Source organism: Choloepus didactylus, chromosome 21, assembly GCF_015220235.1.
Source record: "Choloepus didactylus isolate mChoDid1 chromosome 21, mChoDid1.pri, whole genome shotgun sequence".
Lineage (NCBI taxonomy): Eukaryota > Metazoa > Chordata > Mammalia > Pilosa > Megalonychidae > Choloepus > Choloepus didactylus.
Window position 1 is genome coordinate 39,971,609 of NC_051327.1, and position 14,751 is coordinate 39,986,359.

General features: G+C 38.1%; 1 protein-coding gene across 5 annotated transcripts in view; it reads left to right on the forward strand.

Annotated features, from left to right (window-relative positions):
* The first annotated feature begins 368 nt into the window (after window positions 1-368).
* The window catches only part of MRTFB (myocardin related transcription factor B), a 241,182-nt gene continuing 226,799 nt past the window's right edge, over window positions 369-14,751 (forward strand). For 2 of the 5 annotated variants that reach the window (XM_037813867.1, XM_037813868.1), the window contains exons 1-2: window positions 369-817; window positions 9,960-10,024. The gene's annotated coding sequence lies outside the window, so the exon portion shown is untranslated. Of the gene's footprint in view, window positions 818-1,096; window positions 1,129-9,959; window positions 10,025-14,751 lie in introns of those variants that run through there. The other 3 variants (XR_005213507.1, XM_037813870.1, XM_037813866.1) reach the window with 3 other exon arrangements.

Sequence of the window (14,751 nt, forward strand, 5' to 3'; positions counted from 1 at the left end):
AACTAGCTCACGCTGGCTCTTGGCAACTTAGCACAAGGCAGTGCTGGGCTCTGGACTCAGACCCAGGTTCAATTTCTGTCTCACTATGGAACCTCGAGCCAGTTTTTCCCTCTCCCTGAGTCTCCATTTTCCCACGGCTTAGGAGTTATAGCTTCTCCCTAACATCATGCACGTGGTTTTACGGTTCATGTCCCATTCCATTGTGCCGTACCACTAAAGTGCCACAAGTCTAAAGTGGGAACAGAGCCAAATGTAAATAGTTACATAGTTTTCAGGGTCCCTCACAGGGTCTGGCATAGGCTTTAGGAAGTTCGTGCAGTGAGGGAGAAACATTCTACTGACGGCATTTCCCTCAAAACCACAGAGATTGTAGCAACTGACCTCCTAGGAGCGCCTGCTTGCACCTTGGTGAGCTTTGGGTTGAAGTGAGGACTGGGGCTGAGACAGGCACCCTCAGCTGAAGGAGGCACAGGATCTGTGAATTGTCATGGAGGCAGCAAAATGGGGCAGCATTTGGCTGGGGCGTCAGACAATCCCGGATTCCAATCCTGGCTCTGCCGATTCCCAGCTGTGTGACCTGGCAGTTACTTGACCTTGGCGAGCCTCCGTTTCTTCTCTTTGGAATGGGGAGGATGTTAGAATGCTCACTTCTAGGAGCCGCTGCGAGAACCGAAGGGGACCTGTAAAGGCACTCAGCCCGCAATCAGCACTCAAAGGACGCTGTGATTACTGGTGTCAGTGTTGTCAACGCTTTTGCGAAGGCTCTCGGGGCCAGGGTCCCAGGCCCGCGCATGCGCACGCGCACCCCGCTGGCCAGGTGAGGAGGCGGCCGTCTCGCACCTGGGTTTTAACTCTTCGCGGTCACGGGAGTGGGCGGAATGAATGCTGGGCGGAGGGTCGCGAGAAGGGCTAGGCTTGACCCTGAGGCTGAGGGCGGCGTGTGGGCAGCCAGCACAGCCAGTTCCAGGCCGGGGTCCGCGCGCGCCGCGGAGTGGGAGGGGGAGCGCGGAGGGGAGCGAAGTATCGCGAGATCGCGCGGCGGCGGCGGTAGCGGCGGCGGCGGCGGCGTCCCGTGAGGTGAGCTGCGGGAGGCGTCGACCGCGGCGGCCGTTGGGGACTGAGGCGGGGGTGAGAGCCGAGGAGACGGAGGGGCAGGGGTTGGGGGTTAGCGGGACGCCCGGCGTCCTGGGCCGCAGCCCCAGCCAGGGTCCCGCGGCTGCAGCGGAGCCCGCTTAGTCCGCGCGGTCCCGGGACTCGCGCGGGGCGGGGCGGCCGGGCCAGGGCAGCCGGGCCAGTCCCTCTCGCAGCCGGTCCACGCGCTGGAGGGCGACCCGGGACCCGCCTCAGTTTGTCCTGGCGGCCGGGTTGGCGCCGAGGAGATGGTGCTGCTGGCAGTGGCAACCCCATTTATTGAGGCTTTACTGTATGCCAGGCATTTTTTTACTTGCGCGATTTCACGCCAGTGCTGCACAGAGAGGTTAAGCGCCTTCGCCAAAGTCACACTGCTGGGAGGTGGTGGAATTGGGGTTCAAACCCAGTCACAATGACCCCGGGGCCCACGCTTCTTCCATGCCTCTTATCCTTCTCCCCACCCCCACTCGCAGCTTTTTGAGGCTCGAGTTCTTTTCCAGGGGTCCTGTTTGGGCTGCAGAGGGTGTGTCAGGGAATTCCTCGAAATTGGATGCATCATGTTAGGAACTTCCTGGGAGAGGGTTCACAGCTTTGGTCAGATTCCCAGAAAGATCCCTGACCACACTAATGGGCCAAAACTCTTGTTTCACCCCATGGAGAGCAAAGGTGGGGTTAGAACAGCGGGCATGTGCTGGGGTAGAGTGTCTGGTCCAGTGGAAGTGGAACCACTGAAGACCAGGGCTTGCGTTAGTCAGAGACACCTTTAAGTTTGATTTTTGTTAAGCACGTGATTTCATTCTTTAAACCAGTAGTTTTCGACTGTCAGAACCAAGGCCCTCCCCTTTTGGAGCAAACATTTGTGAAGCCCACTGTACCACTCTGAAATGAAATTCTTAAATAATATAACCTACCTGCACACGTAATTGGAACTCAGTATGATGCACTAACTGAAACCTAAGGAAGAAACAAAAGAAAAACATAACATGCAGTGCTATATGTAAATGGTTAGCGCCGCTCTGCTGGAAGACTGTGTGTACTGAGGTGTGTGGGTCTGGTTCTAATGGATACCTTTGGAATGAAGGGAGTTAAGAAATATCAGGAAGTATTTCAAAGAACAGTAAAATGCAAGGGCAGAGACATAGATGGACACTGGAGAAAAATATACCTAGTGTTGGAACCCCCCTTCCCCCCATTTATGATAATAAAGGAAACAACCTATTGAAGTATGGATCACATGCCAAGGTGATTACAGACTCTCAGATACCACATAACTAGTATAAATGTGACCCTTCCATGGTTGCCATATTTTCAAACTACATCATAAGCTGTCTTTTGTTTCGCAAACTTTGAGGTCCTTCTTCTTTGGAGGACTGCTGGATTCTCTCTCAGTAGTGAATAAATGTTAAAAAGAGTGAAAATTTTGGATTCAGTATCATCTCCCTAGTTTAAATGCTCAGTGTTATAATACAATTTTATGTTGAATTAACAATGTGCGGTTTGAGGAAATGGTCAATAATTTTCAGACAGTTTCTTTATTTAAGCTTCCCTGTTTTTAGCTACTTTCTCCCAGATTACTGGGCTTTTCCATAATTTCTCATAAAAATGTTTCAGTTCTTAAGCAAAGCCAAGTTATTGTGGGCTTAATCTGGCTGGACATTGACAGGCCCCTTGGGACCAGGATGAGTCTTCATTTTGTGGGCATTGTGTGAAATCCATCGTCCCTCACCCTCAAACGCTGAATACCAATGGTGTTTCCCATCATTTTGATAACTAAAAATGTCACCAGCTCCCTTGAGAACCACCTTGTAGAACAATCTCCATTACCTAGTGAATTATAACAAGAAAGGGGGCAGAATTTTACTGATACTTAAACAATTTTGGGGGGGGCAGTTTCTGTTCTTTTTGAATAGAAAAAAAGGCAGATTCTTGGCTGGTGACACTTTAATTGATTATTCTAGAATCTCATATGGGGAGGTAAAGCTAGGACCTATGTCCATCTGTGTTAAAAATTTGCTTTATGTAATGGACATTTTTGAATTAATTAGCAGTTTGGGGTTAGAATGGATTTGTAATGGGACAGCGATAGTATGTAGAATAATTGAAAAGGTCTAAGTTAAGTAAAATACAGATTAGTGTAATCACTTTTTAAATAACCTGCCTTCCTAATAACTCATGTTCATAGAGAATTTGGAAAATGCAAAAGTGCACAAAGGTGAAAATTAAAATTACGTGTAATCACATGTACTCAGTCCTTCTGGTCTGATTTGTTAGATACTGTCTTTAATTTGAAACTCTGCTAATCTTACTCCTTAGGGAAAAAATGCAAATTGAGTTTAAAAAATTCACCTTAGACTATGATAGAGCTGCAATTTAACATTATACATTTTTTCAACTCTTGTCTAAATTTTAAAAAGAAGTTTAGTTTTTCCCTTTTCTGTTGAATGGATCAGTTGCTTCTTGCCGTATGATGTTTATTTTTGAAAGGTGCCATGGAAACAAACATGTAAGTAAAGGCTGTTGTCAAAATAGGATATACGTTAAATTGTCTAAGGATGGATACATTGAATGCTTTTGAGTTGGAAAATTATCCAAATTGAAAGTAACTAATTTTTACTACTTTGATCAAGTAGTATCATGTTTCAGGGTTAAAAGAGGTTACTACTTTTTTTTAAATCCACCCAAACGAAAATGAACCAAATAAAATGAATTGCCCAGATGTTGAAACTTTTCCAGTTTTCTAGGCATGAGGGGATATACCGTTGACAAAAATCCATGTCTTCTCAAGTTTTACATTTGCGAAACATAAGATGTTAACTAGAATGAGACTGAACCCAGTTAATTTACTATACACATTTATTATGTCTATATCTGAGATTTATAATTAAAGTATTTCAATGTTAAGTTGCACATCAGAGATAGAATGTTATCTTAAAATTGGCATATCCTGGTTTAATTGACAGCTTTGTGTCTTAGTGGTACATAAAATTGAAATTGATGGCATCTTAGATTCAGTGAAATACCGTATATGTAAAATTTTCAGGACATTTGATTAACGTTTAACACTAAAAATCTTATCCATAAATGACTTGCAAAATGAAGATCTATAACATTTCTGGATCCTTTCATCTATACCAGAAATTTTTACTTGGAAGATTATTGCAGAGATCCCCCCCCCCCCCCCCCCCAGTTAAACAAATGAGGAATCAGTGTTTGTAAATAGAAGAACCATTTTTTGAAAATGTTTGGAAGGAAACAAACTGCTTCATGATTTTTCATGGAGAGCAGATGGTGTGGTTAATGTGTTTGAGGTAAAGCTGATCAGACAGTATAACCAAGCAGTTGTATGAATATGGTTGATTTTTTGCTCTTTTCTTTTTCATTCTGGAAGGCTAGCAGTTTGCTCAAATGGGACATCCTTAGATTGGATTTCAATAATTCATAGTTATTCTTGTCTTAGTAAGAAATATGTTTGAAAATATATTTACTCTGTGAAGTACACAATTTATATGGGAGCCTATGTGGTATCTCTTAGCCTGGAAACCTGCATAATGACTTTTTCAGTTTAATAATGAGGGCATGGGAAGACCATTTGCATACCTTATTCCTCAGGTGGACTTGAGTTTTGCTCCCCAAACCAGCAGCAAGTCCGCAGCATCTTGGAGCTTGTTTGAAATACAGACTCTGCAGTCCACAATGGATCCGCTGAATCAGAATCTGTATTTTATCAAGATCCTTCCCCAAAACATGAAAGTTTGAGAAGTACTGAACTGGAACAGTGCTCTCAAATTTGAGCATTAGTTTCACCTGGAGGGCTTGCTAAACTAAGGCTTGCTAGCCTACTAATTCCAGAGTTGCTGATTTAGTAGGTGGTGGGCTGGGGCCCGAGAATTTGCATTTCTAATAAGCTCCCAGGTGATTCTGGAGCTGCTGGTCCAGGGATTGTATATTTGAGAGTCACTGGACTAAATGGAAAAGATTCTTTTCCATTGTACCTTTCGTTCTCTCTTCTAATTCCTCATTCCAAATAGTTATAGGTGTTTATAATCACATGCTTTAACTTGATTTTTAGAGAAGGCTACACTAAAATTGCTTGACAGTTTCTAATGTCAGAGAAAAGTTCTCAGTCTTATGCTTCTAAGATTTTAATTCTGGTTCATAGGTAGTTTCTCTCCTTTTTGTAAGTTAATCTTTTTAAAGTTTAAAATTTTTTTTGTATAGATTAGATATAAATGGTTCAAAAATGAAAACAATGCAATAAGGCATATTTTGAGTCTTATTTCCTACTCTGTCTTGGTCTACCCCACTCTCCACCCCTCCACCCCCCACCCCCCCCCGTAGATAGCCTATTTTATTAGTTTCCTATAGATGTCCAGTGTTTCTTAATGCAGTTACAAGCAAACACTAAAAAACTGCATATTCTTCCTTTTTATACAAAATGAAGCATGCTATATATAAATTATTCTGCTCCTTGCTTTTTTTTCAGTTAATATATCATGGATGTTTTTCTATATTACTGTTTAAAAAGGTGTTTGTGTTTGTGTGTGTTTTAACAATTGCAGCATATTCCATGTTACGGCTGTACCACAGCTTATTTAACTAGCACCCTATTGAGAGATACTTGAGTTGGTTCTTGTGCAATCCACAGACAGTGCAGCAGTGAATACCTTTTAGGTGCGATTGTATTGGTGGAATACATTCTTAGAAGTAGGATTGCTGGCTCCGTTGGCTGTATATTTATAATTTTGATAAATAACTGCCAGATTGCCCTCCTTTGGGATTATACCATTTTGTGTTCTTACATGTAATATGAGAATACCCATTCCTCCATAGCTTCTCCAACACTGTGTTTACCAACCTTTGAATTTGTATTAGTAAAAATGATTATATCAGGTAAAAATGACATCTTAGTATAGTTTTAATGTGTTTGTATCAGGTAAAAATGACATCTTAGTATAGTTTTATTGTGCATTGAGCATTTGTAGGAAGTGGACCATTTCTTCATCTGCTTAAAGACTATTTGTATTTCCTTGTCTGTGAACTATCTGTTGAGGTCCTTTGCACAGTTTTCTTTTGAACTGCCTTTTTTTTTCCTTTTTAATTTTATTTAAAAAAAATTTTTTTATTAGAGAAGTTGTAGGTATACAGAAAAATCATCCATGAAATACAGAGTTCCCATATACCACCCTATCAACACCTTATATTAGTGTGGTACATTGTTAAAATTTATGAAAGAAAATTTTTATAATTGTACTATTAACTATAGTCCATCGTTTACTGTTGTATAGTCCGATGTGTTCTTTAAAGATTTGTATTCTAGTGAAATATATACAACCTAAAATTTCCCCTTTTAACCACATTCAAATGTATAGTTCAGTGCTGTTAATTACATTCACAATGTTGTGCTACCATCACAGCCATCCATTACCAAAACTTGACTATCAACCCAAATAGAAACTGTGTATTTTAAGCCTTAACTCCCAATGCCTACCCCCACTCCCTCCCAATAACCTATATTCTAGATTCTGACTTGTGAGTTTGCTTATATGAAATAATTGGATTTCTTAATCAATTCCTAGGAATTTATAAATTACATTAGCCCTTTGTAATATGAGTTACAATTTCCCCCGGATTGTCACTTGTTTTTTTTACTTTCATGTATTTTGCCGTACAGTTTTTAATTCTTTTTCTTTAAATTTTAGTCAAAATGTTAAGCTTTTATGGTGTGAGTCATGTTTAGAAAGGCCTCCAAGATCTTTGAAATTTGCCCATGTTTTCTTTTAGTATTTTTATGGTTTCTCTTTAACACTTAAATCTTTGATCCATTTCGAGTTCATTCTGGTGTTAGAGGTGATGTATAGATACAACTTGATCTTTTTCTTTATGGCTGTGTCTTTACACATTTGTCTTAAACTCCATCTTTAAATACACTATTGTTGTATTTTGAACTTCTGGGTGTTTTGGGGTACATTTCTGGACTTTATATTCCTTTCCATTAGTGTTTCTATTTATATGCTAGTACCACATTATTTGTTTCATAAAATGTTTTCGTATCATTTAAAACTAGTTTTCCCTTGATGCTCTTGGTTTTCTTGGCAATTCTTCCATGTTTATTTTTCTGTGTCAACTCGAGAGTCATTTTATCTAGTTCCAGAACAAAAACCTTTTTAAAAAAAATTAAGATCTTGTTAAATTTGTAAGCTAACTTATGGAGAATCGTTATCTTTCTAATGTTGAATCTTCCTAGCTAAGAATATTGTATGTCTTTTCATTTGTTTGGTTTTACTCTGAGTCCTTTTGGAACATTTTAAAGTTTTCCTGATATAGGTTTTTTTTTTTTTTAATTCAATTTTTTTAGTTTATTTCTTTAATAATTCAATTTTATTGAGCTACATTCACATACCATGCAGTCATCCAAAGTGTACAATCAGTTGTTCACAGTACCATCATATGGTTGTGCATTCATCACCATAATCAATTTCTGAACATTTCCCCTACTTTTACCCATTTCTCATTAAGTTTAATACTGTGCATTTTATCTTTTTGTTGCTTTTTAAAATGGGGTCATCTCTTTCTTTATTCCAAGTGGCTTTGATAATATTTATGAAGGCTGTTTATTTCTGCATAAATACAGAAATTTATGTACCCTGTAGTTTTTAACAGACGTTAAATCCTGCAAAATCCCAGGTACATTTTGCTTAAGAGGAAGAAAGACATTTGAGAGTCAAGCTTGGATTTTATTTTGTGTCTGCATTTATTAGCTCTGTGGAAATCAAGGAAAATATTTGTCATCTCTGAGCCTCAGTTTCCCAATCTTTAAAAAAATACTGTCTTTCTAAGAATGTTGAAAGATTTGTATGATGCTCATCATGTCGTGCTTCTTTCCACCTCTCCTTCTCCTCCACACCTTCATGGGTCCAGGTTGCTGTTCACTCTTTCTTTATCCTACTCATAACCCTCCCACCTTTAAACAAGGGGAAAAAAGAAAGAAAGAAACTGCAAAGAACAGCAACAAAAATATTAGAATTGAAGTTAAAACTAAGCTCTTATTCAAGTTAAGCAGGATGATCACTGTACTTGAGAACAGCAGACAATCTCAGTCTGACCTTTCAAGGCCTCCCTCCTACTTTCTAGCCATAGGACTTACTACTCTCCTTGAAGTACCCTAAAAATGAGACTACTTAGCATTCCCCAAAGGCTCGTGTTTCCTATAACACTGTCTCTTCCACTCAGAATGTTCTGCCACCTAATTCTGCCAGTTCAGATTCCTACTGCCCCTGATCCAGTAAAAAACAGTAATCTGTCTACTCATCTAGCTTGTCTGTCCTGTAGCTGTACCTTGATAGACCAGAAACTATGAGGAGAGAGACTGTGTCCATCCTCTATACCAAAGAATCCCAGCACCTAGCAAAATGCCAAGCCAAGAATAGGCACTCAAATATTTGTTAAATGAATGGATAATTGACATTGGTCTCTCTTTCTGCTTATATTATATGTCTGGGTAATGCTTGAGTCACCCAGTGTTCTAGTTTGCTAATGCTGCCAGGATGCAAAACACCAGAAATGGATTGGCTTTTATAAAAGGGGTTTATTTGATTACACAGTTACAGTTTTAAGGCCATCAGGTGTCCAAGGTAAGTCATCAACAATCAGATACCTTACTGGAGGATGGCCAATGGTGTCCGGAAAACCTCTGTTAGCTGGGAAGGCACATGGCTGGCATCTGTTCCAAAGTTCTGGGTTCAAAATGACTTTCTCCCAGGAACTCCTCTCTAGGCTTCAGTTCCTCAAAAATGTCACTCTTAGTTGCTCTTGGGATGTTTGTCCTCTCTTAGCTTCTCCAGAGCAAGAGTCAGCTTTCAACAGCTGTCTTCAAACTGTCTCTCATCTGCAGCTACTCTCTCAGCCTCTGTGCAATCTTCAAAGGGTCCCTCTTGGCTGTAGCTCCTCTTCAAAATGTCACTGTCAACTGCATGGAGTTCCTTCTGTTTGTCAGCTCATATAGTGCTCCAGTAATTTAATTCAGACCCACCCTGAATGGGTGGGGCAACACCTCCATGGAAATTATCCAATCGGAGTTATCACCCACAGTTGAGCAGGGTGCATTTCCATGGAAACAACCTAATCCAAAGGTTCCAACTTAGTCCCCACTAATATGTCTGCCCCACAAGATTGCAAAAAGACAGTGGCATTTTGGTGGACATAATACATTGAACTGGCACACCCAGTAAACTGTAAATTCCTTCAAAACAAAGATTATGCCCTTTTTCAATAATAATAATAAATATAATAAATAATGTTGATGGAGGTGGGAAGAGGCAAACAGATTTATCAACATAAGAGCCCATAATAATAAAAATGGTAACATTTGTTGAGCATTTGTTATATTCCAGGGAGTGTTTGTAAAGTCCCTGATGTGGATTATCTCAAATATTCCTCTTAATAGCCCTATGGGTTGGGTACTGTTTTATGTTTGGTACACAGAGGTTGAGTAACTTGCCCAAGATCACTCAGCTAGGAAGTGGTAGAACTGGGATTCAGATGCTGAAGTTCTGAGTCTAGCACCCCAACTCGTAATCTGCTGGTGTTCCACACAGCTTTGTCAAATATGGTGGTTTATAGGTATTTGAACAACTAAGGAAAAGTTACTTACTTACACTTTTCAGGTTCTCCCTTTCTTTCCCCACTGTCCGATTTTAGTAACAGTTATTTTGTTCTTTACAGTTTATCTCAGACTTACATTCTTCAGGAACCCTTTTTCTGGCCACCTTGCCTGATATGTAGTAGATGTTCAATAAGAAATAATTTTTACTTCTTTTTTTTTCTTTCAGGTTCACAATAAAGGTGCTAAGAAGGAGAATGTAAGACAGGAAAATAATTAAATATTTTTACTGAGGTAAGTTTTTGTCAATTAAAAAAAACTTTCCTTTATTTTTTTTACTCCTCTCTATGGTGTTCTTTATTAAAGTGTAAGTGGGTGATTGTTTTAGGAGTGTTTAAGTTCAGAAAACCTAGGATTTTTAAGGTATATGCCAGGACCATGGGCTGGGTTAATAAAGTCATCTGGCTTTCCTTAATTCCTTGCATCTAATTTTTAAATTCCTATTATCTCTATTTTAAAGTGTGGTACTGAGAAGGACGTCTAGCTGTAGAACCCGTAGGCTATTTGGTGGTACACACCCTTGCAACATTTAGTGAATACTTCCTTTTAAAATAGGGAGTTGAAAGGATTTAAAACAATTTTTGATAAGCTAGCAATGCTTCTTTTTCTTAAATGAAAATTGTTGTTTTTTTTATAAATAGTAATAAGAAAAACTTCCACCCATATAAAACAGTATAATGAAAAAAAGTTAGCACCTGAATCCTTTCACCCAGAGATTAATGGCAGAAATTAATTTATGTGTATAGAATTATTTTTATAAAAGATTTTAGATAAGTTGGGTTATCCTATTCATGGTGTTCTTTTCTTTTTTAATGCAATACTATGTTTTGTATCCTTACATGTGAATTGGAAAGACATGCATAATCATATATAACAATCTTACTAGCTATATAATACTCCATTGCATAGAGGCACCATAATTTAAGTACTCCTTTGATTGCTGTTTAGATTTATATAGTTTTTCTATCTTGTGGATAACGGTGTGTTGATCAATTTATACTTAAATCATTGTATGCTTGTTCATTTATCTTCTTAGAAGTACCTTACTCGGTTAAGATGATAAACATTTTAAATGTTGATACATATGGCCAAGCTGCTCTTTTAAAAAATGATCAATTTGTACTCCCCCCAAAAATTCATGAGAATCCTATTTTCCATATCGTTGCCAACACTGAATTTTGTTAATCTTTTTAATGTTTGTCAATCCAATAGAAGAAAAATGGTATTTTTTTGAGATAGCAGGGTTTTTTTGTTTTGTTTTGTTTTTTACATTTTTTATTGTGAAATATAACATATATACAGGAAAGTGACAACTTTCGAAGTACAATTTAACAAGTAGTTAGCAAATTTCAAAGAATGTTGTGGTTCATAGTTCCACAATTTTAGTTATTTCCATATTGTGAAATACAACATATATACAGAAAGGTGATGACTTTCAAAGTATGATTTAACGAGTAGCTATAGAGCAAATTTCAAAGAATGTTATGGGTTACAGTTCCACCATTTCAGTTATTTCCTTGTAGCTATTCTAATACCCTAGTAACTAAAAAAATAAAAAAAAACACTTTTGTATGAACATTCAGTATTCGTAATCCTTTGTTAAATCCTGTCTTGTCTGTTTTACACCTTCCTCTCATTTAACCACTTTCTCGATGTCTAGACAGTGACCACCTTAACTTTTTCATATTGAAAAGAGTTGTCAACATTATGGGTAAGGGGGATGCATCTGGTTGATGTTATTGAAGAGGTTGTTGCCTCTGGGTTTTGGGACTTATCTGGCATAGGAACATTCTGGAGGATTTAAGTTTCTGAAAAATAAACTTAGTGAGTGAAATTTTTATGGAGTCTCAGATAGGGACCAGGGTATTCTTTAGGGTTTTCGGGACTACTGTTGATTTGGGCTTGTTCTACTGTGGCGATTTGGCATATCTAGCTGAAGCTTGCATAAGAGTAATCTCCAGGATAGCCTCTTGACTCTGTTTGAATTCTCTTAGTCACTGAAACCTTATTTTGTTAATCTTTCTCTTCTCCCTTTTGTCAAGAAGACATTCTCAATCCCTTGAGTTTTTTTTTAAATTCAGTTTTATTGAGATATATTCACGTATCATACAGTCATCTGTGCTGTACAATCAACTGTTCACAGTACCATGATATAGTTGTGCATTCATCACCCCAATCTATTTTTTGAACATTTTTCTTATACCAGAAAAAGTAAAAATAAGAATAAAAAATTAAAGTAAAAAAGAACACCCAAATCATCCTGCCCCCACCCTATTTTTCATTTGGTTTTGGTCCCCATTTTTCTACTCATCCATCCATATACCAGATAAAGGGAGTGTGATCCACAAGGCTTTCACAATCACACTGTCACCCCTTATAAGTTACATTGTTAAACAGTCGTCTTCAAGAGTCAAGGCAACTGGATTGCAATTGACAGTTTCAGGTATTTACTTTTAGCTATTCCATTACATTAAAACCTAAAAAGGGTTATCTATGTAGTGCATAAAAATGCCCACCAGAGTGACCTCTGGACTCCATTTGCAATCTCTCAGCCACTGAAACTTTATTTTGTTTCATTTCTCATCACCCTTTTGGTCAAGAAGATGTTCTCAGTCCCACGATTTCAGGTCCAGATTCATCCTCAGGAGTCATATCCTGTGTTCCCAGGGAGATTTACCCCCTGGGAGTCAGGTCCCACGTAGGGGGTAGGGCAGTGAGTTCACCTGCCGAGTTGGGTTAGCTAGGGACAGAGGGCCACATCTGAGCAACAAAGAGGCACTCATGGGGAGACTCTTAGGCACAATTATAAGCAGGTTTAGCCTCTCCTTTGCAGTAACGAGCTCCATAAGGGCAAACCAAGATAGAGGGCTCAGTATACCAAACTACCAGTTCTCAATGTCTGTGAGAACGTCAGCAACAATCCAGGTGAGGAAGCCCAACACTTCCATATTTTCCCCCAACTCCTCAGGGGGGCCCTGCATATGTATTTTTATTCTCTGCCCAAGTTGCTTTAGGTTGTGTTCAATCCCTCGTTTATGTTTACAAAGACCTCTTTCATTTGATATTCATATTGACACAAATTTCTTACCGAGACTATGCCTGTCGTTCTCATGTTTAAGCGAGACATCCCTTGAACATTAAATGTGATAAAAATGTTAAAATATGTTGAGCTCTTTTTTTTAGGTCTGCTGCCCTGCTTAGCTCGTTGTGGATATTTAAAAATTATTTGTCAACTAACTGCAATTGTTTTGGATACTAAACATTTTGCTCTATAGAGAATAATACTTTGTTTTCTGTTTGCTTATAGAGGGAGGTACAAAAGCTTAAAAATCTAATTTCCTAACATCTTTCAGTTTCAATACCAATTTCAAAATAGCATATGAAATATGACTTACAAACTTGGTGTTTATGGAATATTATAGAGTGTTTGAATCGATGTGCAACCTTATGTATATTGATGTTGTGTCTCTTCTATCCAAAGAATTTTACCAGTTTCTGATGCTCTGATTTTATGTTTGTTTTAGATTTTATTTCAGTCAATTAAGAGTTCCTTAGAGAAGGTCTCACATGAAGCAGATACCAACTTAGTCATTGGCCTGTTGTTTGCTGTGTGACTTGATAAAAAGCCAATTAAAATATACCTCTTTTTCCTACACATAGGTGCATCTTATCTAGATTGCTCTTTGTGGGGGTGCTTCTATTTCCACTCCTAGTTAATATTGTTGACCGAATGCCACCAAAACCAGGACCAAGTGTGTTTTATTCACTAGTTTATGTCTAGCAAACTTAATGTGGTACCTGGTATGTACATGGCAGACATTCAGATAGTTTTTGAGGGGATGAATGGTGTTGTATATTGTATCATTGTTCAACTAGGCTTAAGATACTCTCACACTCCTTAGTTATTTCTTAGAAGCTTTTAAATTAAATTAGAAGTGTTTAAATTTTAATTTGAAGAAAACTAGCATCTGTGATTTTATATAAACATAAATCTAGATGTACATAATTGTAGTGACATTTATTACTGTAGCAGCATTTTGTGACATTTTGATTCTGTTTGTTAGGGCTACACTCCACTTATTTTCAAAATATAATATATAGTATTCTTTTAAACCTGCTTTTTTTTGTTTTTTGTTTTTGTTTTGTTGTTGTTAAGGCAAAGTAAGTAAGCCAGTGAGATAACTAGATTTTGTTAAAGAACCTATCTATTTCATTTTATAGACATAGGGATATTTTTAATCATTATATTATTTGAATCCAGGGATAAAGTAAAATGCCTTAAAATATGCTTTTAATTATAATGGAGAGAAATTGAGCTATATTTAATTTGAGTGGCTCAGCATTTATTAAAAATAAGAGTAGAGAAAGAGTGCCAGCCCTAGAGAAGAATGTGTAAATCTTTGTCTAGTGTCCTGACTTGTAACCAGTTTTTCACAGCCAAAATAAACAGAGAATGGAACAATTATCTAATAGATTTAAGTGGTGTTATGGTCTCTCATTTCTCCCATGTTGTTTCCTTTGGAATATGGGCTTCTAAAAGAATGCATGAGCTAGTTTTAATTAGTATTTTAGAGGCAGTTATTTGCATGTAAAGTTTTAAAAATTGATTAAATAATCTGCTAGCAATTTTTATTTGCATTTTACTTTGCCTAGCAACTCCTTTCTTGATAAACAGTATGAAGTTAAATATACACAGACTCAAAAGAAAATTGAGTCTTCATTAGTAGGGTCTCAGTTAATGAGATTTTTTTGGACTTTTTCCTCTGGTATCATATTGTGGCTAATAGTATAATCTTATTTTTGTGATAAAGTACCCAAAGTACTGGAGTCCTGAATCTCTTTTCTGCAGCAGTATAGGGATTTGCTTGTATGATTTCATACAAGCAAATCCCTTTACTTTGATTTCACTGAGTTAATTTCTTTAATTGCATGCTTTAAAATCTTGATTCTAAAAACACTCT